The following is a 22,486-nucleotide window of genomic DNA, read 5'->3' as shown; positions in this document are numbered from 1 at the left end:
ATCTGGTTCATCATAGTAAAACTGTTGAAAGTCAAATTGTAAGAGAAAAATTTGTAAAGCACCTAAAAAAAGCAACACTCTGCCTTTCATGGTATAGAAAGAGCACTTAGAGATAAATTTCTAACAGAAATTATGTAAAACAGAAAATGATGTGACAATAATTTAAGTGTATTCAAGAAGAACAGCAACCAACTTAGAATTGTATATCCTCAAATCCTTTTTAGAAATAAAGATGAAATAAGTACGTCTCAAGGAAACAAAACAAAATAATTTGTGTCTGTGGGCTTTCACAAAGGAAAATGGTAGAGGAAGTTCTTTAGGTCAAAGGACAATGATCCCAGATGAAAACTGTGAGTAGTGCAGAGACACATCTAAGTGTGCATAGACGATCCAAAGCAAGGGTAGTAATCATTTGACATCATAACAGTAAAACAAGTGAAATAAAACTAAAGCAAAGACTTTTGTGATTCTCTTGATAGCTCGGAAGTGTTGATTTTAAGTTTCAGAATATATTTAAAGAGGCATATAGCCAAAAAAAGTAGACAAGTGGATGGTGGAATAGTAAATAATACTTGGTTAATCCTAAGATCCTAAAGCAAAAAGTAAAGAAATGCAGAAAGTATGAAGCAATTGAAGACAAATATTAAAATGGTGGGTTTCAGCCCAAATACAACAGTGGTTTTATTAAATGTGCATGACATAAATTCTATAAAAAAAGATAAATATTTTGTTTAAAAAATACATCTTTTTGTAAAATATTTCCTTCAACTATGAGGGCATATGTAAATTAAAGCCAGAAAATAACTATTTAATTATTTTTACATTAGACAAAGTTTATTTTATGAAAAGTAGCATCACCAGAGTATTAAAGGTAGACATTTCAGAATGACAAAAGGGTCTATACATCAGGAAGATGTAACTATGTAAATTCACATGTACTCAATTGACATAATTTAAAACATGAAATAAATAAACTCACATCTGTAGTGGGTGACTTCAGTATAATCTTCGAGCTGAGAGAATAACACATAACAAGATGGAGTGAGGCTGGAGAGATGGCTTTGTGGAAAAAGCATTTGCTGTGCAAGTATGAAGACTCCAGTCTGAGTTCATAGCATAATACAGAACTGAGCACAGGAACACATGTCTGTGAACCCAGTATTTCTATGATGCAATTAGACCTGGAGACAGAATTGCTGGAAGTTCATGTGCTAGCTATCCTGCTGTATATACCTGTGAACAGCAAAATAAGGTGGAAGGGGAGGATGGACAGGAGGTTGTTCTCTGACCCTTGCATTCATGCTATGATATGCTGGACACATATGCACATGTACATGTATGCACACACACACACACACAAGCACACGCGTATGCATACACATATATACATGCATGTATAACACACACAATAAGTTAAAATCAGTGACAGTGACGATCTGGTTACCATATGTTGAGAGAGATATTTAAAAGGTGGCATTTAATCTAGCTTTTCTTAATCAGCTGCCATGTTTTCAACTAGCCTAGGCTCGTGGCCACGAGCAGCGGCATACCGCCTCTGCTCAGCTCAGGTTGTCTGCTCAGGTGACCGGAGAAACCGGCCCTGTCACCCACAAGATGCCAGCATGGGAGATGGCTCTGCCAATCTTCCACTCTGTCTCCACAAGGCTGGGCTGAGCCCAGACCATCCCGCCATCCATGTTGTACCTGGTAGGAATTAGACTCTAATATTTAATGATTAATCAAAGGCTTTATATATTTTGTAATCCTCAATATACAAGATGCTCACACAATTAGAGGTGTTTCCCAATTAACTAACCTAGATATAAGTTGTTACCCAGGACTGCTCCTGATACAAGCGTGGTTGTACCATACGTACCAATAGTATTAGTCCAACATACGTAATTAAACAAACTTGGCTTAACTAAAACCAACTGAATATTAGAACACTTTCTGACAATTAGACTCACATAAAATTGATTATGTTTGGAGGCAGAAATCAAGTTTTGTCAAATATAACACACCACATCTGTTCAGTGTCCGTCCTCTGACAACCTTGGAATTAACCTCATAACTAAATAACAAAAATAAAACCAGAAGTTCTGAAATAATTGGAAATTAAGTAATTATTTTGAAGTAACTTACAAATAAAAGAATAAATCATCATGAAACTGAAGTGGGATTGGATTGACTAACACTAGAAACACTGGGAATGCAGATGACGCTGTGTTAGAAGGAGATACGAAGTCTCCGTCCTTATTTTCATAAAGAAGAAACTGAGACAGTAATGATCTACATCCTCACTTAAAGGAGTTTGAAAAATCCCAGAATGTTCATCAGACAAAATAAAAGATTGGGAATTAATGTCACAAATGAATATGCAATAAAAACTTAAAGCCAGAATTGAGTCTTTGAAAGACTAATGAATGGGGTAAATCTGTAGCAAGGTTCATCAAAGAGGAATTAGATAAAATCCTAGTTCCAATATAATAATGGGTAAAGGAAAATTAGTACACATGATATGGACATAGTGGAGAGAATGCCATGCTTTATGCCAATATATTTTTAAATCTAGTTAAACTATGTTAATTCTGAGAAAGACATAATTTATCAAAATTGACCTAAAAAGAGACCATTTGAATAATAAGAATGTTTTAACTGGAATTTAACACTTTATATGCTCATTTTTTCATTGGTTAAATTGTAAAAGTTATAGAAGAAATAATATTAATATTATACAAACTTAAAATAAATAGAAATAGAAAATCAAAGGTAATATGAGGCTAGAAATCCTTTTAACAAAAACATCACATGAAATGTTATAGATCAATTCCTTTATATAGATGTACAGAATATAAAAAGAACAATCAAATTAAACCAAATGATGTATAATAAGGGTAACAGAAGAGGGGTGATAGTCACCTTAAAATACAAAATCTTCCCTCATGCGCATGAATCTGAAGGAAGGACTCAGATACAGGGCCATAGGGAGAGATGGGCTGTGAAGAGTGCAACGGTAAACAGCAGGGACCTGGTGAGACCCAGAGGTGCTGAGCTTCATATGCATAACAGAAACAGGACACCCTGACTCAGGGTGCTAGGTAATAGTCTAGGAAGGGGTCTCCAGTGGGGTTTTAAGCAAAAGCAAAAGCAAACCCTTCTGAGCATCATGCGAGCAACTTGGCATTCTGCAAAAGCATAGCTTAAGACAAGACATTAGTGACTTACATAAGAAGCAGATAATAGAAGAGTTCCCCATCTCCATCCTAGCCATTTGTAGGGAAGTAGAAGCCTCTGGATTTTAATGTCTCCATGCCCCAAAGGCCTCCACGTTTCCATATGGAAAATCATTTGTGCCTCAGTCACTGGCTGTGACTTGGGTGCAGACTTGTGAGTACATGAGTGCTGGCCATACGCAAATGGAATCCCATTGCAATTTCCTTGGGGTAGAGGAAAGAGACCAGCCATGTGTAAGAGTGCAAGGCAGAGCCAGTTGGGGAGTATGAGCAGCCCTGAGATCTGCATTGCCAGGACACACAGGATCAATCAGCACCCCTACTTCGTGCTGGAAGTGCTGACTGTGCTTGACCAGATTATGTTCTACACTCTCAGAGCCCCAGAGACACTTGGTGCAGACATCCTCCTTGCATAGTTACCGTCTAGTCCTGCACTGTGGTGTGACCAGGAATCTGCACAGGAAGTTCTTCTTCAAAGTAGGAGCAGTTAAAGAGCAGCCCCTGGGGAAGAGGAGGGGTACTACAGCAACAGAACAGTCTCCTGGATACAGCATGCTATTGTAATCACACAGAAACCTGCACACCCACAAAGATGTGTTGAGAAGAACGAGGTCAGAAGAAATGGGAGGGGAGAAATAAAGAGAATTGGGGTTATCACAATATATGTATCCACGTGGGAAACAGTCAAAGGTAATAAAGTGTCCCAATAAAAAATTTCTAAAATCCAAAGCATCTTCAGCCTCTTAGGAGGAGAAACAGTGTGTTTCTTTCCTTTTCCTTATTGTATCATCCTGCTCTGAATTTGTTTTATTGTTTTTCCTCACTGTTATTCTTTACATTGTCATCTCATATTCATTTCTTCTCTTTCCCCCATTCCTGCACCATTTTTAAACCTAATTTTAATAATTTTACCTTTAATAATTTAAAATTCACAGTGCATTCTAGAGCCATCCTAGTTTATGTTGGAGATGTTTCTTTTTTAGAAAAAAAATTATTAGTCCTTTGAGAATTTTGTATGATGTATTTTTGATTATGTTTCCCTCCTCCTCCAAATTTCTCTAGATCCATACACCATCAAATCTACACAATGTTGTGTCCTTTTTCTTTTAAATAACCATCAAGTCCAATTTGTGCTGTCCATGCATTCAACTCCCCTAAGACGAAGAAAGAAGAAAGAAAAGAGCAGCATTCAAATCAATCAGGGACCCCCGCTCCTTACAAAAGTAGGTAAATACCTCTCTCTGATAACCCTAAATATAAACGGTTTTAATTTTCTCATCAGAAGGTGAAGTGTGATTGGATCAAAACCACTACCTAGCTGTTTGTTGTCTTTAGGAAACACATCGTACTGGCAAAGACATACACATACTGAAAGTGAAATGATGGAAAATGTACTGATTGACTAAACCTGAGACAGCTGTACTCAGAGATAAAAGATAGACATCGAGTCAAAATTATTCAAGAGAGGTGATAAAGAAGACAAGAAGGATGAGAAAGTCCATCATGAAAATATGATACATATGCACTTAATGGCTCACTCAACTTCCTAAAAATCTCTACTGACAGAAAGACAAAAAAGTCCATGTGGAATAACAGTGGAGGATTTTAATGTCTCACCTTTATCAACAGATAGATAAAGACAAAAAATTAACAAAGGATCTTCAGAGTTAAACTGAAGCACAGATTAAATTGTCTTAACAGATCACCTCAGAATACTCCACCCAACAGCTATGGAATGTCTACCATTTTTAGCAGTCCATGGACTTTCTTTAACATAGCTCACACTGTACCTCGTAAAGCAAACCTTAAGAAACACAAAAAGTTAATTTCTTACATTTTTAAAAATCATAATGGGAAAAAAATGACAAATTAATAACAAAAGAAACTAGAGAAGATACACATGTTGGCGTTCAGAAATCACCACACAAACCATAGGAACACCAATCTCAGTTAAGAAAAAATAGTTTATTGATCACACACCCCCAAACTGACTGATCAGGACCACAAACAGACTGGGGAGCCTAATTGTGGTACCAGTCTGTTCTTAGTGCAGGCCTTTCATAGGAAAAATCAAGTTCAGAAGTTCAGAAGGCAAGGGTGGAGGCACTACTACATTTTAGCTAACTAGACAAAGTATTATCAGATAACCTTTAAACTGGTCCTGAATGTAGTAAGGGGGGTGGTGAGCAGAGGAGTTTCAGGGCATTAAGATAACAGAGCATAAGTAATATAACCATAGTTTCACTACCTTTTAGGAGACTTTTCAAGTGTCAGGTATGGAAAATTACTTCTGGGAAGTGGAGTCTGAGACCCTGAACTTAATTTCACTTTATAAGCAAAAGGAGACTGAATCCAAAATGGTCAGTTTGTTAAAAGGTACAGGATTCAACAATACAAACACCTGGAGACTGGACAATATGTTTTTGAATGGTTATTGAGTCACTGAAGAAACCTCCGTGCAGTTGAGTGAAATGAAGACATCACTTTCTAGGGTCTGTGGGAGACAGCAAGGATAGTTCTAAGAGGGAAGTCCACAGCGATGAATCCTGTCCCATCTTACCTGAGTCACAATGGTTATCATCAAGAAAACTACAAACAAATATCTGCACAGATGTGGAAGGAAAAGTAACTCTCCTTGCTGGTGGAAATGTAAATTAGCAGACCACTGTGGGAATCAGTGCGGACATTTCTCAAAGATTTCAAACTATAACAATCACATGATTCAGATCCACCACTCCTGCTCATTTACACAAAGAATCCAAGTTATGATACAGATACCTGTACTCCTGTGTTTGTTGCTGTACTATGCACAATATCTAAGTTGCACAGTCTAGGTACTTGATGGATGGGGAATAAAGAAAAAAAAATGTATAGAATAGACTCACAATGGAGTTTTATCCAGCCATAAAGAGTGAAATTTTTTTTTTTTGCAGAAAAATGGATGGAACTAGAGAACACTTATGTCTACAATATATAGAAAACACTTCTATAAATCAATAAAATCATAGATACCTCAATAGAAAATGGACATAAAATTTGAACAGGTTCTTCATAGAGGATATTCAAACAATCAACAGAATGAAAAAATATGATTAATGTCATTATTCATGGTTAAGATGTAAATTGGAATCACAGTCTTATGTAGCAAGTGTTGGTGAGGATGAGGTATTTGCTATATGCATCATAGTACTGACTGAAAGGTAGCCCAAGACTCCCCTAGATGTGGTTTATATCAGGTAATCTAACAGATTTACACAAAATTATACAAAACAGTTGTCAGTTGTCACAGAGAACTTGAGAGAAAGCGTCAAGTTGTGTCAGAGTTACTAACTGATCAGGCTAGTAATTATTTGGGTCTATGTAAATTTATTGTGCAGTATATACACATTATATATGCCTGTTGTTGCCTATTGTTCATCTAAAATTAAAACCAACCACTAAGCTAAGAACTTACACAGCTGTGGAAAAGTGACTAATTACCTTCACTTCACAAAGCTCAGGTCTGCCTGATATGTGCAAATCAGAGATCTGTCACCAGTTGTCACCAGTGTATTGGAGCGGTGGTAATCTTATGCCCAGACTTGTTAAGCTTTCTTTTCCAGAGTCATGTGTAATATTTGGAATGTAATGACTTTGGAGATATGACATGTCCTGACCATCCGATTCTCCTACAATGGGAGCTGTGTTTGAGTGTATGAAAGAGATGAAGAGGTGGAAAACTGGGAGAGGGGCTTCTTGTCACTCTAGAGACTATTGTTTCTTTAGCTTTTCCAGGCTTAGGGTGGTTCCTTACACTCTTTATTTCTGCAGGTTCCTAGGTTCTCCTGGTGCTAGAATGCTTTGAGATCGGCTAGCTCTAAACTCCTGTCCTGAGTGCCTGGCTGGGGCAGCTACAGGCAGCTGGTGGTAGAAACTGGATCATAGGTCTGAGACACTTTATCACAATGCCCAAAGTTCATGTCTTAAGGCACTCACTCTCTGTAGACAGACATCTACCTAGTAACTGGAGCCAATGAGCTTGAGATGTAAGTTTTTATTATTAGATGTGGGTTTATAGTATGGGTTAGTGCTGTGTTCTTCACATGGTGAGCCAATACAGGGCAGAAGAACCTTCTGAAGTGAATACCACCCACCAAAGCATCCCAGCAGGAGTTTGGCATTTTCAATTGTTCAGCTTGTAAATACAGGCTCTCCATGAAGAGGACCTAGTCTATGCCTTTGGTGTCCATTGATCCAATTTCCATTCCTATTTTAAAATTATGACTCCCTACCTGACGTGAGCATGAGTATCAGAGGCAGAGGAAGTGGTGAGAGGATAGGGAACAGCCAGGCGAAATCCAGCTGTCTGCTCTCGTCATTTGTTTCACATGCAGCCTGTGTGTGCAGAAGACTAGCTCTGTCCGTCACATTTTCCATCCCCAAGCGCCTCACTCTGCACATGTATTTCAAAGGCTTAATTGTTTCCTGAACACTCCCCCCAACCACAGGACTACTCATCTTGGAAGCTGGTGAGCCTTCTATTCCAAAGTCCCTGGGACTTTCCAAGAGTTGATGTCACATCTTTAGCAGCTCTCCTCTCTCCCAAGATCGGTTCATCTTGGGCTTATGCAACCTAAAGATTGGGCATGGAAGCTTCATCCACTTGGCTTAGAGACTGGCATAGTCATCGACTTTCCATTATCTCCAGGTTCACTTTCCTTTAGCAGTACTATTGCCAAGTAAAAATTTGTATTACCTGCCTCTTACAAGTCACCAAGATGGTGTCCTTTCTCATATCCTGTGCTCTGTTGGTTCTTAACAGTTAGCACAGTCCATCCTGGAGTTTGGCAGGAGATATAGTTGGTGCCTTGCCTCCACTTGACCTTTTGATGCTTCCTGACTTCTGTAAGACAGAGTTTGCATCTCTGTTCTTAAGGCTTTACCACCTCCAATGAAGAACCCCAAGACAGCAGATCAATATGTTTGCACAACAGTAACTGTGAAGTAGGAGCACATACATACATAACCCAAAGTATTGGTTCTGAAGGAGAATAACTCTGCTGTGATTTTATACCATTTCTCAACCATTCACTGTGGTAATTGGTACATGCAACAGATAGTTCTTGAGTATCACTGTTTGATAGACACTGTTAGACTCAGGACATAAAAAAGTGATGGAGATATGGGAGAAAGAAGAGACAACAAGCTATATTCCATGACAGTGTGTTTTTTTCACAATGGAAGTAAAGCCATTACAACCCAAGGTTTATGGCAGGGATGGTAAGTGACTGGCTTGTATGAAACACAGTTGAGATGGCAGCACTGAAGAGGAGGCTTTCAACCTTAGTCCTTGAATGCTTTGATAGAGCCCACCATGGGAAGAGCGTTGTGAATAGAATTTCAAGGGTGGTAAACAGAGAGAATTAAGGATTACCTGGACTGTGAGGAGGGTTGACAGAAGAGGGAACAGTGAGAGGGGTAGACAGTGAGTTAGTCAGAGAGGCAAATCATCTACAGCTATGTAGAGTACCTATGTTTGTTTCATATATCTGTAAATATACATCCATTGATATCACCATGATGTTATCTAGATTGGGTTAGAGAATGTAGCTCAGTCCTAGAGCATTTGCCTAGCATGCATTAGGTTCTAGGTTCAGTTTCTAGTACCATTAAGAATCAAGTAAACAAAAGATACCAACTAGATCTACAGCTTTAAATTTTTATGAGTACATTTGTATAGACATACCGATGGCTGTGCTATTGTATGTGTATGTACCAGTGTGTGTGTGTGTGTGTGTGTGTGCATGCACATGCATGAGTGAAGTTTTAGGTGAATGTTTATCTGGGTGTCATGTGTATGTAAATAATGTGGATGTCCGTATTTCCGTGTGAGGCTCTGGAAATTTGTCGTGGCCTTCACCAGACCACAAAATCGTGGAATTTTTATAGTTCACATTTGCTAGCAAGATGCAAACTTTATTTGCAGTTATAGTTGTAGCTGGTTTTATATTTTCAATATTTCTGCTATTTTACAATCTGAATTCTAAATACTTTACATGAATGTGTGAATATGTGTGCATGTGTTTAATTCTCTCAGATTCCATAAGTCAGTTCCAGTTAGGCCCATATCCTCACCCTTGTCTTTATGAGTTAATATCTTTATTTAGAAATGAGCTTCAGTCTGGAGCAGAGTGGTTTTCTCATGCAGCCTTTCCCCTTCTGCTAATATCTTTGCTGTAAGATGATCCCGTGGCTTGAGTTAGGAGGCTGGGTTGGAACCAAACACAAAGAGGCCATCCCTGAGCCCTATGATGTCCCTTTAGACTGAAGCTGTCAGGAAAATGGAGAGAGTAACTCCTGGGGAAAGAAGATGAGCATACTCTAGGCTGTTGTGCCCTTCAGAAAGTGAGTGGGGTCAACCCTGAGGATAGACTTTTCTTCATCCTTGGAAAGAAACTTGCATGCCTTAGAAAAGCAAAAGCCTACAGGGATGGGTACAGGTTTTCTGTGCCTTTCTTTCCAGTCAGCATCTCATGCTCAATGCTTTATGTGTTCTCATTACTCTAACTGTAGGTTGTGGCAGGCCTTATAAAACCATTTATTCTAATATATTCTACATGCTCATTTTTGATACTTGTCTTGCTGCTGTAGCAAAACACCCAACAAAAGCAATGTAAGGAAGGAAGAGTTTATTTTGCCTCACAGTCTTTTGGGAAGCATCCATTACAGCCTGGAAGTCACGGCAGTGATAGCTCTAGGCCTCCATTGGTAGGAGTGTGGGCCAGCTGATCCTTTGCAGCTCTAATGAGGAAGTAGAGCAGTGAGTGTTTTCTCTTTTTAATTCACCCTGGAACTCAGTCTACTGAATGGTGCCCCGTATACAGAGTGGGTCTACTAACCTCTGTTAAACCTGTTAGGAACATGACAGAGGTTTGTTTCCTAGGTGATTCTAAATCCCATTAAGTTGACAATCAAAATTAATCATCACACACACCTCTCTCATAAGTGGACCTTCTACTTCTCTAATGTACATGTGTAAGTTGAGTATATTGATGGCCCCCAGTTAATGGCCTCTCTGGATCTGTGCCCTTCTGACTCTATAGCCTCCTTCTACTCTCTCTAGGTTTGGCCATGTGACTTTCTTTGACCAATAAAGCTGTTCGTACACTTGAGGAAAGCTAAAGTGTGAGAAAGATTTGTGAATTTCTACTTTCTCCCTTGCTTTTCTGTAATGTCAATGAAAAGTCCATGATAACCTGCTGAAGGATATATGACCACACAGAAAATAGCTGAACTGCTGCAGCCAAGGGAAGTTTGGATTGGCCATCCATTGAGACTGGAATGTAAATGCTTCATGGGCCAGTGTGTTAAATGCCTGATCTCCACTTGGATAAACTATTTGGGGAGATACATACTTAACTGGAGAATAGGTCAATGGGAGCTTTTGAAGGTTAGACCTTTTCTTTTCTTCTTCTTCTTCTTCTTCTTCTTCTTCTTCTTCTTCTTCTTCTTCTTCTTCTTCTTCTTCTTCTTCTCCTACTCCTTCTCCTTCTCCTTCTCCTTCTCCTTCTCCTTCTCCTTCTTCTCTTCTCCTTCTCCTTCTTCTTCTCCTCCTTCTTTTTCTCCTCCTCCTCTTCCTCCTCCTCTTTCTTCCTCCTCTTTCTTCCTCCTCCTCCTCCTTCTCCTCTTCTTCCCTCCCCCGCTCACTTCTGTGTTTCCTGCCTACTATGAGGTAAACAACCTTTTCAACACTACCTTCTGTCATAATGAAGTACTTATGGCAATCTCAGACTTATGGAGCCAGTCTACTTTAGATAGGAACATCGAGGCCATGGCCTAAACAAAATGATTCCCTTACTTCAGTTGCTCTTTCAGGTGGTCACAGCAACATTAAAGATAACCTTTTAATAAGTCTACAGTCTAGAGTCAGATACATGATATGTACCCAGTCAGTATCAATCCAACCAAGCTCAGCTGAGTAGAATCACTGAGATAATCCATCAACTCAAAAGAAATAACAACTTGTTGTAATGTTAAGATGCTTAGTCTAGAGACAGGTTGCTACACAGCTATAACTAGCTGATGCACACATACTCCTGGTGGATGCATGATTATTTGAATCAGAGGCAGTTCATTTCATTATGTGCCAACTCTGATCATTATAAGGTAACCTGAAATCTGCGTTGCTATTACTTTAGACTCAGTGGATATTTTTGAATACACTCATCCCCTCTTCCATACTGACTTTCAAGGATTTGATGGTAATGATTACATTATAGTCTCCTCTGCAAGATATTCCTAAGTTCTTAAACAAAATTGTATTGTTAGCTTACTAAAAACCTTTCCATAGTTTCTTGTTACACTTGATTAAAAGTCAGCATCCTGAAGCAGAGACTGAGGGAATAGCCAAGCAACAGCAGGTCCAATCAGAGAACCATCCCACGGGCAAGCAACAATACCTGACACTATTAATGATATTCTGTTATGCTTGCAGATAGAAGTCTAGCATGGCTGTCCTCTGAGAGGCTCCACCCAGCAGCTGACTCAGACAGATGCAGAGACCCACAGCCAAACAGTGGATGGAGCTTGGGGATCCTTATGGAAGAGTTGGACAGAAGGACTGAGGACCCCAGAGAGGATATGAACTTCACAGGAAGACCAATAGAGTTAACTACCCTTGACCCTTAAGGCTCTCAAAGACTGAACCACCAACCAAAGAACATACATGTGTTGAATCTAGGTTTCCCTGCACATATGTAGCAAATGTGCAGCTCAGTCTTTATGTCGGTTTCAAACAACTGGAGTGGGGGCTGTTCCAAAAGCTGTTGCCTGTATGTGGGATATGTTCTTCTAGCTGAGCTGTCTTATCTGGCCTCAGTGGGAGAGGATGCACTTTGCTCCACAGAAATTTGATGTGCCAGTTTGGCGGTATACCTGGGGGAACCTCTACCCTCTCAGAGGAGAAGGGGAGGGGGTGGGAAAGGAATTATGGGAGGGGAGACCAGGAGGGGCACAGTGATTGGGATGTAAAGTGAATAAGAAAACAGAAGTCGGCATCCCTTCTGTACTCTACACAATTCAATATCTGTTTCACTTACATCCTGACTTGCTCTCATGTTCCATCCATGATCACTTTCCTTATGTGTCCTGACAGTGCTAAGCTCTTTCTCACCTGATGGTCTTTTCTTGTTCCATCCTCCTGTCTATGAATAAAAACATGCTGACAGTCCTCAGTGCTCTCTTCCCTGAGCCAAGCACCATCAGAACTGGTCTGGATTCTACTGATGAGTTGAATGTGTCTCCCTATTCCAATTGTCTGTTCTAGTGTCTTGTTTTTTCCACATTGAACATGGTGTTTAGAACTGATTTTATTTCTTGGTCAGGACTATTCCAGAGAGGATATCTTATTCTCTTTAAGAAAGCTGCATACCTTGCCCCTAGAAGGCTTGCTGGTGTGGCTGCTGTGTCACATGTGAATCAATAGGTGGCAGAGAGGAGAGAGAAAGGCTATGTCTATGCTCAGTGTTCTGATCTATGAACATCTGGATGATTAGCAGCCTAACAGTTCCTGAAAAAAGTGAGCCTGAGATGACCACCAATCCAGCACCAGAGTGTCTGGACAGGGGGCTAGCCTGAGACAACTACCAGTTAGGCAACACACAGGCCTGGGGAGGGGGGAAACCATGCCTGAGATGACCCCTGCCCAGTGCTATAATGTACAAGCAAGGTATAGCACTCCTGAGACCGCTCTTGAGGCAACCCTAGACACGTAGAGACTCCAGGCACCACTAAGAGGAGCAAGTAAGTAGTGGAGAAACGAGAGAGAGAGAGAGAGAGAGAGAGAGAGAGAGAGAGAGAGAGAGAGAGAAACAGAGGATGTGAGCATAATCAAGAAGAGAGGCAGAACTAGAGACTCTAGGGTAGAGGAGAATAGACTGATATGAGTAGCTGTTGATGCCACTTTGGACCACAGTGGAGTTCTGGCCTGTCCTGCCACCAGGGGCCATGTCTTGGTCCTTTGCCCCGTAGCAGCAAGGGATCTGTTACTACAAAATGCCAGGTAGTCATCCCTGGTCTAGGCTGCTGCCCTGGACATGTTGATGTCCAAAGGCTGTGAAGAACTGGCTCCACCCTTCATCCTGGAAGAGCTGGCCCTGGGGTCATAAGAATGTGAGAGCTTCCCCCACCCCTAGCCAGCTGCAGTGGGTCCTGTGCCTCACCTGGGCAGCAGAGTAGAGCTGAGCCTGATGGCAGAGTACACAAGAGTACATGCCCTAAGGGAGAGGGCATGAACATGGAAGAGCTGGCCCTATTACTTCTGCAGTGTGGTGACATGGGTGAAGGAGAGATGCCCCCCCCACACACACACACCTTGCAACCTATGACAGGCAGGAGAGCTGGCCCTACATCTCATTTGCTGCAGCACTTGGAAGAGCAGGTTCTGAACCTCACCTAGGCAGCTCAGTACAGCTGGTCCTGGATGCAGGGGTTAGTGAGCAGTCCTGAGGACAAGAGTGTGGGCGAGTTGGCCCTGCCTCTTGTCTGTTGGGCAGTGCCACACATGAGGGAAAGATAACCTCCTCCCCTCCTCCCATACTTTGTCTCTCACTGTCTATGGCAGGCAGTGGAGCTGGCCCTGGGGTCATGAGAGTGGGAGAAGTGGTCATGTCACTCACCATCTGCAACACTTAGGAGAACAGGCCCTGCACCTTTCCTGAGCAGCAGGGTAGAGCTGGCCCTGGTTGTGGGGGTTGCTCGTGAGGCAGCCTTGAAGCCATGAAAATGAGAGAGTCAGAGGGCTGACCAGCTCAGAGACCTCTCAGCCCCAGATCCAGGACTTTGAATTGGCCTATCTCAACATCTACCCCATCAATGAACTGCTGGAATGCATGAAGGGGCAGGTCCTACAGATCCAGAGCTACAGGATCTCCATAACACAGGGCAACAATGGAGTATCCTATAAGAGTCTCAGTGAGGTTCCAGTATTAATAGAGTAGCAGAAGCCAGAGGCCTCATACCAGACCAGTGAGTCATTGCAATGAGCATTTGCAAGCAAAGAAGTGTGGGCAAAAGGGTGTACTGTGGCACACGCTACAGCTTCTACAGTAAGATTTTTTTCTCTGTTGTGAGGGAGGTTGCAATGTTGGAGGGTCGATATGAAGGGAGGGAGAGATGAGTGGGGTTGTGGTACATGATCTGAAATTCACAAAGAACCAATGGAAAGTTAGAAAGTTAGAAAGAGAGAGAGAGAGAGAGAGAGAGAGAGATGTGCACACTTGCCCAGAAAATAGAGCCCACCAGGAAAGAAGGACCACTTTTTAAAATAATAGCTTGGCCAGATATGTAGGATGAGAAATGCTTGTGTCATGGAATATCTATCTTACACCAGATCATTGGTGAAGGCCTGTAGCTTCTGCTATATAGTAGGTTGATTCAGATTGACAGAGTAAAAAGGAAGAGTCACCAAGGATTTGTCAATGGATACCCTTAAGCCTCACTCTAGAGGGCATCTCTGAGTGAAGGACTGGAGGAGGCAACTGTGTTACTAGTACAGGGAGGCTCCATGAGAACCTCTTCCTGTCTCCGTCCTGAGGCTAGCTTGTCTTCTTCAGGCTGTAGATATGTAAGAAGGATGTAGTAACAGACAGACCTAAGCAAAACTGAAATGGCTATTACTGTGGTATGAGGACTCTAACACAAGGACTTCTTCAGTCCTTTGTCACTTTAGCTAAGCCCTACACCTCACCCTGATGGGGAGAACATGATAAAATAAAATCAATTATTTCCACTCAAGTGCAAGCACAGAATCATCACAGAGGTTTGTTGAAACATAGAAAATGAAAACAAACCACTAAGAGATTGCTTGACTGATATATATGCCTTGGATAATAACTTCCCTTCCACAACACACACACACACACACACGAATGCATGCACATGCATATGCACTCACATATGCATGTATACACACACTCATACTCTCACACACACATACATATATGTATAATGTCATTGTGTTAAAGCTTGGTCCCTAAGGTCATTGGAATTGAACTTTCCAAGGGAATGAAACCCTGAACATTCTCTGTGTCTCTGTCTCTTTCTCTGTCTCCCTCTCTCTGTCTCTGTGTGTCTTTCTTTCTGTTTATGGCATGCAGATTCAGTCCAACATGTGCTTTTTATACGATATAATGCTTCTTTTAATGGTCCAAATTATTGGGGTTACCTAATCTTGGATTTGGCCTTTTAGAGCTGTGAGCTAAAGTAAATCTTCATCTTAACTGTGTTAGCTATTTGGTTACAATATATCAAATTACTACATCGGCTCTGCCCTGTGTCTGCTAAAGTCCATTGACTTGCGAGTAGGGCTAGATAAGCTGTTTTGAAATGACCTTCTTACATGTGTCTTTGCCAATGAATTTTGTGTAGAGAGCATTTGCCATAGTAGGATTCACATGACACCATATGCAAAACATAGAAAGTTTATTTTTAAAATTTAATCTGGGAGCTGGCAGAAGGCCATTTAGGAAAGTGCTTACCATAAAAACACAAGGACCTGAGTTCGATCCCCGGGACCCACTTGAAAGAGCTGGTAATGTGCAACGTGCTTATCATCCTAAAACAAGAGAAGCAGAGATGGATAGGCACAGGTGCTCAAAATCCAGCCGAAGTGATGATCTCTAGGGTCAATGAGAGACTCTGTCTCAAAAGACAAGGCGGAGAGCAACTGAGAAAGACAGCTGAGGAGGCTGACCTCTGACATCCGCCCAGATGCATGCAGGCACACATATATACAAATGTCAATTTAGATAATTACGGATTCATTTTTAAAAGTTCACTAGACAAAAAATATCACATTGAATAGTTTATAAGTATTACTGAAACAAAACGGGATGTTTTATAAAAGTAGGTTAATTGAAAGATGACTACTAATAAACAGAAATATGGAATGGATAGCAACTGGTAGTCAAAGACAGTACATAAAGAGCCAGAGCCAGGGGCACCTTGAGTGAGGTAATTCTGATGTTCTGACTCCGCCTGACTTACTCGACCTTCCATTCTATCTGCATGTGACTTTGGCTAATGATGGAGATTTGTTTGTTTGTTTGTGTTTTCCTCAAACAACACTTTACAAGTAGCTTTCAAACTGTGAGTAGTAGCAGAATGTTGAGATCTGGCCTGTTGCTATGTCTTGTAATGCTATGTGCAGGGGCCCAAGACCTTGTTGCCCCAGAGATGAGAGAATCCGCAAGAAGACCCAAGTGATGCTATGTGACCTTGTCCCCAAGTTATTTTTAATTGGTAAATAAAGATGCCAACAGCTAATAGTTGGGCAGAATTGAGGTAGGCAGTGTTTGGTGTTCCCTGCTTGGGGATTGGAGGAGACCACAAAGAGAGGGAAAAGAAAGTGAAGAAAGGGGAGAGAGATTCCATGGGTTAGAAGTTAAGAAAACATGGCCCCAAGGACTAGCCAATTGGAGTTAAGAGCAGCCCAGATTCATAGTAAGTGGTAACTTGAGGTTATCGATAAAAAAGTAGATTCTAATAGCATAGAGGGTAGATATCTGCCCAACTCTAGCGCCAATTAAGGCTTATTATAAATAATAAAAGTGTATGTTTTTTATTCAGGAACTAGATGATCGAAGGTGGGGTAGAAACCCCAGATTGGAATTAAATACATTCTACAACCACAGAACTCTTTTATTTTATTATTTTTTTTCCAAATGAAGTACCTCACATCTAAAGTCCCCAGATTATTTTCCTTTAAGATGTCTCCCCTGCTTAGCCTCAGTCCCGGAACTCTGCCCTAGGCTAGTTACATCCCAGCTATGGCTTAAAGGGAAGAGGAAGATCAGGCAGCATTTGTGTACCTTTGCTCTTTAAAGTGTCTTGATAGTCACTTAGTTTTCTGTGGTCATAAACCTGGGCTTAAGTTGAAATGAAGTCAGGCTTGTGTGAGGCAGGAATTGCTGTGCACATGACAGCCAGGAGTACTAGAGCTGTCTATTCAGGCAGCTGCCCACCCTTCTTCCTTTCACGTCTAGTCAAGTATTCCTTGCTCTTTGTTTATCCTCTGTGATGTTGCTCGACTTCTGTATGCTCAGTATGGTTTCTTCTGTAAAGGATTACAGTGGTGGACTGGCTGCTCTTTGAGCTACTCATTAAATGAGTCGTGTTTGTAGTAGTTTTAGCTTGGGACTCTTACTATGGTGCTCTGTGTTAAGGATCATTATCTATGAGTCATTTTAACACCAATGAAAATAGCATATTAATTGTTCAATACCTGACAGATATTTCTTAAAATACATAAAGCATAATTTACTAATTCACTGTTTACGTCATATGTTGCTTTGAGTGTTTCATTTGGGCAACTTAAAAAATGTGTGAGAACTTTGTCTTAGGGACTTTTCTATTGCTGTGAAGAGACACCTCATCCAAGGAACTTAAAAAAGCAAGTAGTTAATTGGGGGTTTGCTTATAGTTTCAGAAGGTGTGTCCATGAACATCACAGCAGGGAATATGGTGGCAGGCAGGTAGGCATAGGAATGGAGCAATAGCTGAGGGATTATGTCTGATCCACAAGTATGCAGGAGGGAGGGAGGGAGAGAGGGGGAGGGAGAGAGAGAGAAAGAGAGAGGAGAGAGAGAGAGAGAGAGAGAGAGAGAGAGAGAGAGAGAGAGAGAACACACAGGATTGAATTTATCCTGAGCTTCTGAAACCTCAAAGCCTAGCCCCAGTAACACACCTCCTCAACAAGGCCACACCTAATCCTTCCTAAACAGTCTACCAACTGAATACCAAACATTCAAATATATGAGCCTGTGGAAGCCATTTTTATTTAAACTATCAGAGGCTTAATAATAGTCTTATGTTATGTGTAGTATGTGTGAACATGTATGTGCATATGCATAAGCCTGTGTGTGTACAGAGCATGTTGGGGGTCCTCTAACATCCTTTGCCTTATTTCCTTATCACACATGTACATGCATATGCACAAACCTGTGTGTGTACAGAATGTATGTGTCCTCTATCACTCTCTGGCTTTTTTCCTTGCAACGGGGTTTTTCACTGTAGCTGGCACTTGCCATTTCAGCCAGGCTGGTTGGCTAGTGAGCTCTGGGAATCTGGCTGTGTCCATCACTAACACTGGGTTTAGAGGCGTGTGCATGACAATGCTTTTTTTTTTTTTTTTTTTGGCAGGTGCTGGGGATTTGAACTCAGGTCCTCTAGTAAAAACAGCAACAAGCATTTCTTAACCCATTCAACTCTCATCCACTCTTATCCACTGAGTCATCGCCCACTCTTACCTATGGAGCCATTGCCTTAGCCCTTAATACTATCACTTTCTTAACCTTATTTACCATAAAGAATTTCAGTTTTCCTATCCTAAATTCACTGAATGAACAGTTTTACAGGAGCCAGTGCAAACTCTTGGGGAATGTTGACACAAAGTTCATTGCTATGTTTGCCAGCACCTTTCAGCTCTTCTACCAAGCTTACCCGGTACTGTATCCCATTTGAGCAAGACAGATTTGCTCCAGAGTGGGTGGAGCAGACATTATCATTCCCATTTTACAGATGATTAAGCTGACTGCACTTAGAAGCCATCTCCTGTGGAAGCAAAGTGGACTCACGTTAGGCTGAGCACACTGAAGAAATAGAAGCAAATGGAAACAAAGTTCTGCTGTGCCTCATTTTCCTGTGCTTTCCCAGTTAACTTGCTTTGTTTCAGGTCACTGCTGTGACCTGGATCTGTCCATGGTTTAGCACAGAGTGATGACCCTGATGTACTTGCACCATGCGCATACCGTGCGCTCAAGGGCCAAGTGCACCAAATGGAAGACGCATCAAAAACTGTCCCAGCAAGGAAAGCAACTTCAGTGACGGGAGCCATCCAGACAGCTGCAGAAAGTCTCTTTGACTTAAAAGCAGAGTGCCTGCCAATTCCATGGCTTTTCCATCAGAAAATGTCATCTTTCAGAGGATGGAGGGGTGATCTGGGTCACCAGTTTGCTCTGCTGGATTCTCACCAATGCAAAGGCATAGTGATTGAGTAGAGGTGACAGAGAACTTTGGGAGAGGTGACAGAGTGAGAAGTTAAAAACCAGACACAGTTTGAGAACAGTGAAGGTGAAATTCAAACACCTGAAAGAAAAAAGCTAGTGAGCTAGGGGTTTTAGGGTAGGCTTCAGACAGCACGGCAGCAGTGGCTGAAAACGTATCCAGAGGGTGATTCTGCCTTTGTGAATATTTTTTGTGACAGGGCTGGGGAGGTGACTGGCTAGGGAATTCTGTGATGAACTCCAGTGGAAGAGAGGTATCCAGAGAGAGACAAAAAGTTAGACTTGAGAAGAATGAGTCAGAAGAGATGATGGGGATCCTAAACTCGGCATGGAAAGGGAAGGGGGTCGCACCAGGAGCAAGAGGAGAGAGAGAGAGAGAGAGAGTGAGAGAGAGAGAGAGAGAGAGAGAGAGAGAGAGAGAGAGAGAGAGAGGTGTAGGATTAGCTATCAGACAGGATGTTATATTTTGGACCAGGGGGAGCAAGAAGGAATCTCACTTTGGGAACTTTGGGATAAGGCCTTTGAATATTGTTAGTGAACCCTGAATGAATAACTGGAGGAAAGGTGAGGGGACTAAAAGTGCAACAGCTGTCACCCCACATCTTAACAGAGTTGAAAAATGACTTTCCTGCTCTATAAAGTGTGAGCTTGTTGTTGCTTCAGGAGTCTCTTGAGAACACACAGAGAAAATGATGGCTCCTGGGGACTCAATGGGTGTGCACCTAGACATTCTATCAGATTGCTCTTTAGCCTTTCTGATGATATCATGTCTTGACAGAAGGAAATGAGTTTTTGATTTGGATCTTTGAGGCCAGTTGGAGACCTGAAGAAGGGTTGCTCACAGCTTTGGGATGAGCTGGATCGATATGGGTTGGAAGGTAGGTGCTATTGATGATCAGAGTAAACACAGATGGAGCATTTTGTCCAACTGTCTTAGTCAGGGTTTACTGCTGGGAACAGACACCGTGACCAAGGCAACTCTTATAAGGACAACATTTAATTGGGGCTGGCTTACAGGTCAGAGGTTCAGTCCATTATCATCAAGGCAGGAGCATGGCAGTATCTAGGCAGGCATGGTGCAGGAGGAGCTGAGAGTTCTACGTCTTCATCTAAAGGCTGCTAGTGGAAGACTGACTTCCAGGAAGCTAGGATGAGGGTCTTAAAACCCACACTCACAGTGACACACCTACTTCAACAAGGCCACATCTTCTAATAGTGCCACTCCCTGGGCCAAGCATATACAAATCATTATAGTCATATAGGTCAGTAAATATCTTCAACAAAATTATAGAAGAAAACTTCCCTAAACTAAAGAAAGAGATGCTTATGAACATATAAGAAGCCTACAGAACTCCGGACTGGACTAGAAAAGAAATTCCTCCCGTTATATAGTAATCAAAACACCAAATGCACAAAACAAAGGATATTAAAAGCAGTAAGGGAAAAAAAGGTCAAGTAACATAAATCAGAATTACACCAGACTTCTCACCAGAGACTATAAAAGCCAGAATATACTGGGCAGATGTCATACATATCCTAGGAAAACACAAATGCCATCCCAAGCTACTAGACCCAGCAAAACTCTCAATCAATACAGATGGAGAAACCAAGATATTCCATAACAAAAACAAATTTACACATTTTCCCCTACAAATCCAGCCCTACAAAGGATAATAGATGGAAAACTCAAACACAAAAAGGGAAATTACACCCTAGAAAAAGCAAGAAAGTAATCTTCAATCTACAAACCCAAAAGAAGATAGCCACAAAAACAATTCTACCTCTAACAACAAAAGTAACAGGAAGCAACAATCACTTCTCCTTAATATCTCTTAACATCAATGGACTCAATTCCCCAATAAAAAGACATAGACTAACAGACTGGATATATAAGCAGGAACCAGCATTTTGCTGCATACAGGAAATGCACCTAAGTGACAAAGATAGACACTGCCTTAGAGTAAAAGGCTGGAAAAAAATTTCCAAGTAAATGGTCCCAATAAACAAGATAGAGTAGCCATTCTAATATCAAATAAAATCGACTTTCAACCAAAAGTTATCAAAAAAGATAAGATGTACCAAGATGAACTTTTAATTCTGAACATCTATGCTCCAAATGCTAGGGCACCCAAATTCATAAAAGAAACTTTACTAATGCTCAAAGCACACATTGCACCTCACATAATAATAGTGTGAGACATCAACACCCTATTTTCATCAATGAACAGATCATGGAAACAGAAAAAAAAAACAGAGACACAGTGAAACTAACAGAAGTTATGAACCAAATGAATTTAGCAGACATCTATAGAATATTTCATCGTAAAACAAAAGAATATACTTTCTTCTCAGCACCTTATGGTACCTTCTCCAAAACTGATCATATCATTGGTCACAATATAGGCCTCAGCAGATACAAGAAGATTGAAATAATCCCATGCACCCTATCTGATCACCATGGACTAAGGCTAGTCTTCAATAACAACAAAAACAACAGAAAGCTGGCATACACATGGGTGCTGAATAACACCCTACTCAGTGATAACTTGGTCAAAGAAGAAAGAAAGAAAGAAATTAAAGACTTTTTAGAATTTAATGAAAACGAAGGTAAAACATACCCAAGCTTATGGGACACAATGAAAGCAGTGCTAAGAGGAAGACTCATAGCTCTGAGTGGCTCTAAAAAGAAACTGGAGAGAGCATTCACTAGCAACTTGACAGCACACCTGAAAGTCTTAGAACAACAACAACAACAACAAAAGCAAATACACCCAAGAGGAGTATATGGCAGGAAATAACCAAACTCAGGACTGAAATCAACCATGTAGAAACAAAAAGAACTATATAAAGAATCAACAAAATCAGGAGCTGGTTCTTTTGAGAAAAATCAACAAGATAGATAAACCCTTAGCCGGACTAATCAGAGAGCACAGAGACAGTATCCAAATTAACAAAATCAGAAATGAAAAGGGATACATGGCAACAGAAACAGAGGAAATTCAAAAAATCATCAGAACCTACTACAAAAGCCTATATTCAACAAAACTGGAAAATCTGGATGAAATGGATACTTTTCTAGACAGATGCCAAGTACTAAAGTTAAATCAGGGTCATATAAACCTCCTAAACAGTCCCATAACCCCTAAGGAAATAGAAGCATTCGTGAAAAGTCTCCCAACCAAAAAATCCCCAGGACCAGATGGGTTTAGTGCA

General features: G+C 41.0%; 1 non-coding gene across 1 annotated transcript; it reads left to right on the top strand.

Moving 5' to 3' along the window:
- The first annotated feature begins 12,642 nt into the window (after window positions 1-12,642).
- On the top strand, window positions 12,643-12,778 carry LOC114638208. The gene has a single exon (XR_003713847.1). It is a non-coding gene; the product is annotated as a small nucleolar RNA SNORA17 (small nucleolar RNA).
- The last annotated feature ends 9,708 nt before the right edge of the window (window positions 12,779-22,486 follow it).

Source organism: Grammomys surdaster, unplaced genomic scaffold (genome assembly GCF_004785775.1).
Source record: "Grammomys surdaster isolate TR1022 unplaced genomic scaffold, NIH_TR_1.0 125561, whole genome shotgun sequence".
Lineage (NCBI taxonomy): Eukaryota > Metazoa > Chordata > Mammalia > Rodentia > Muridae > Grammomys > Grammomys surdaster.
This window is presented reverse-complemented; position numbering and strand designations above follow the sequence as displayed.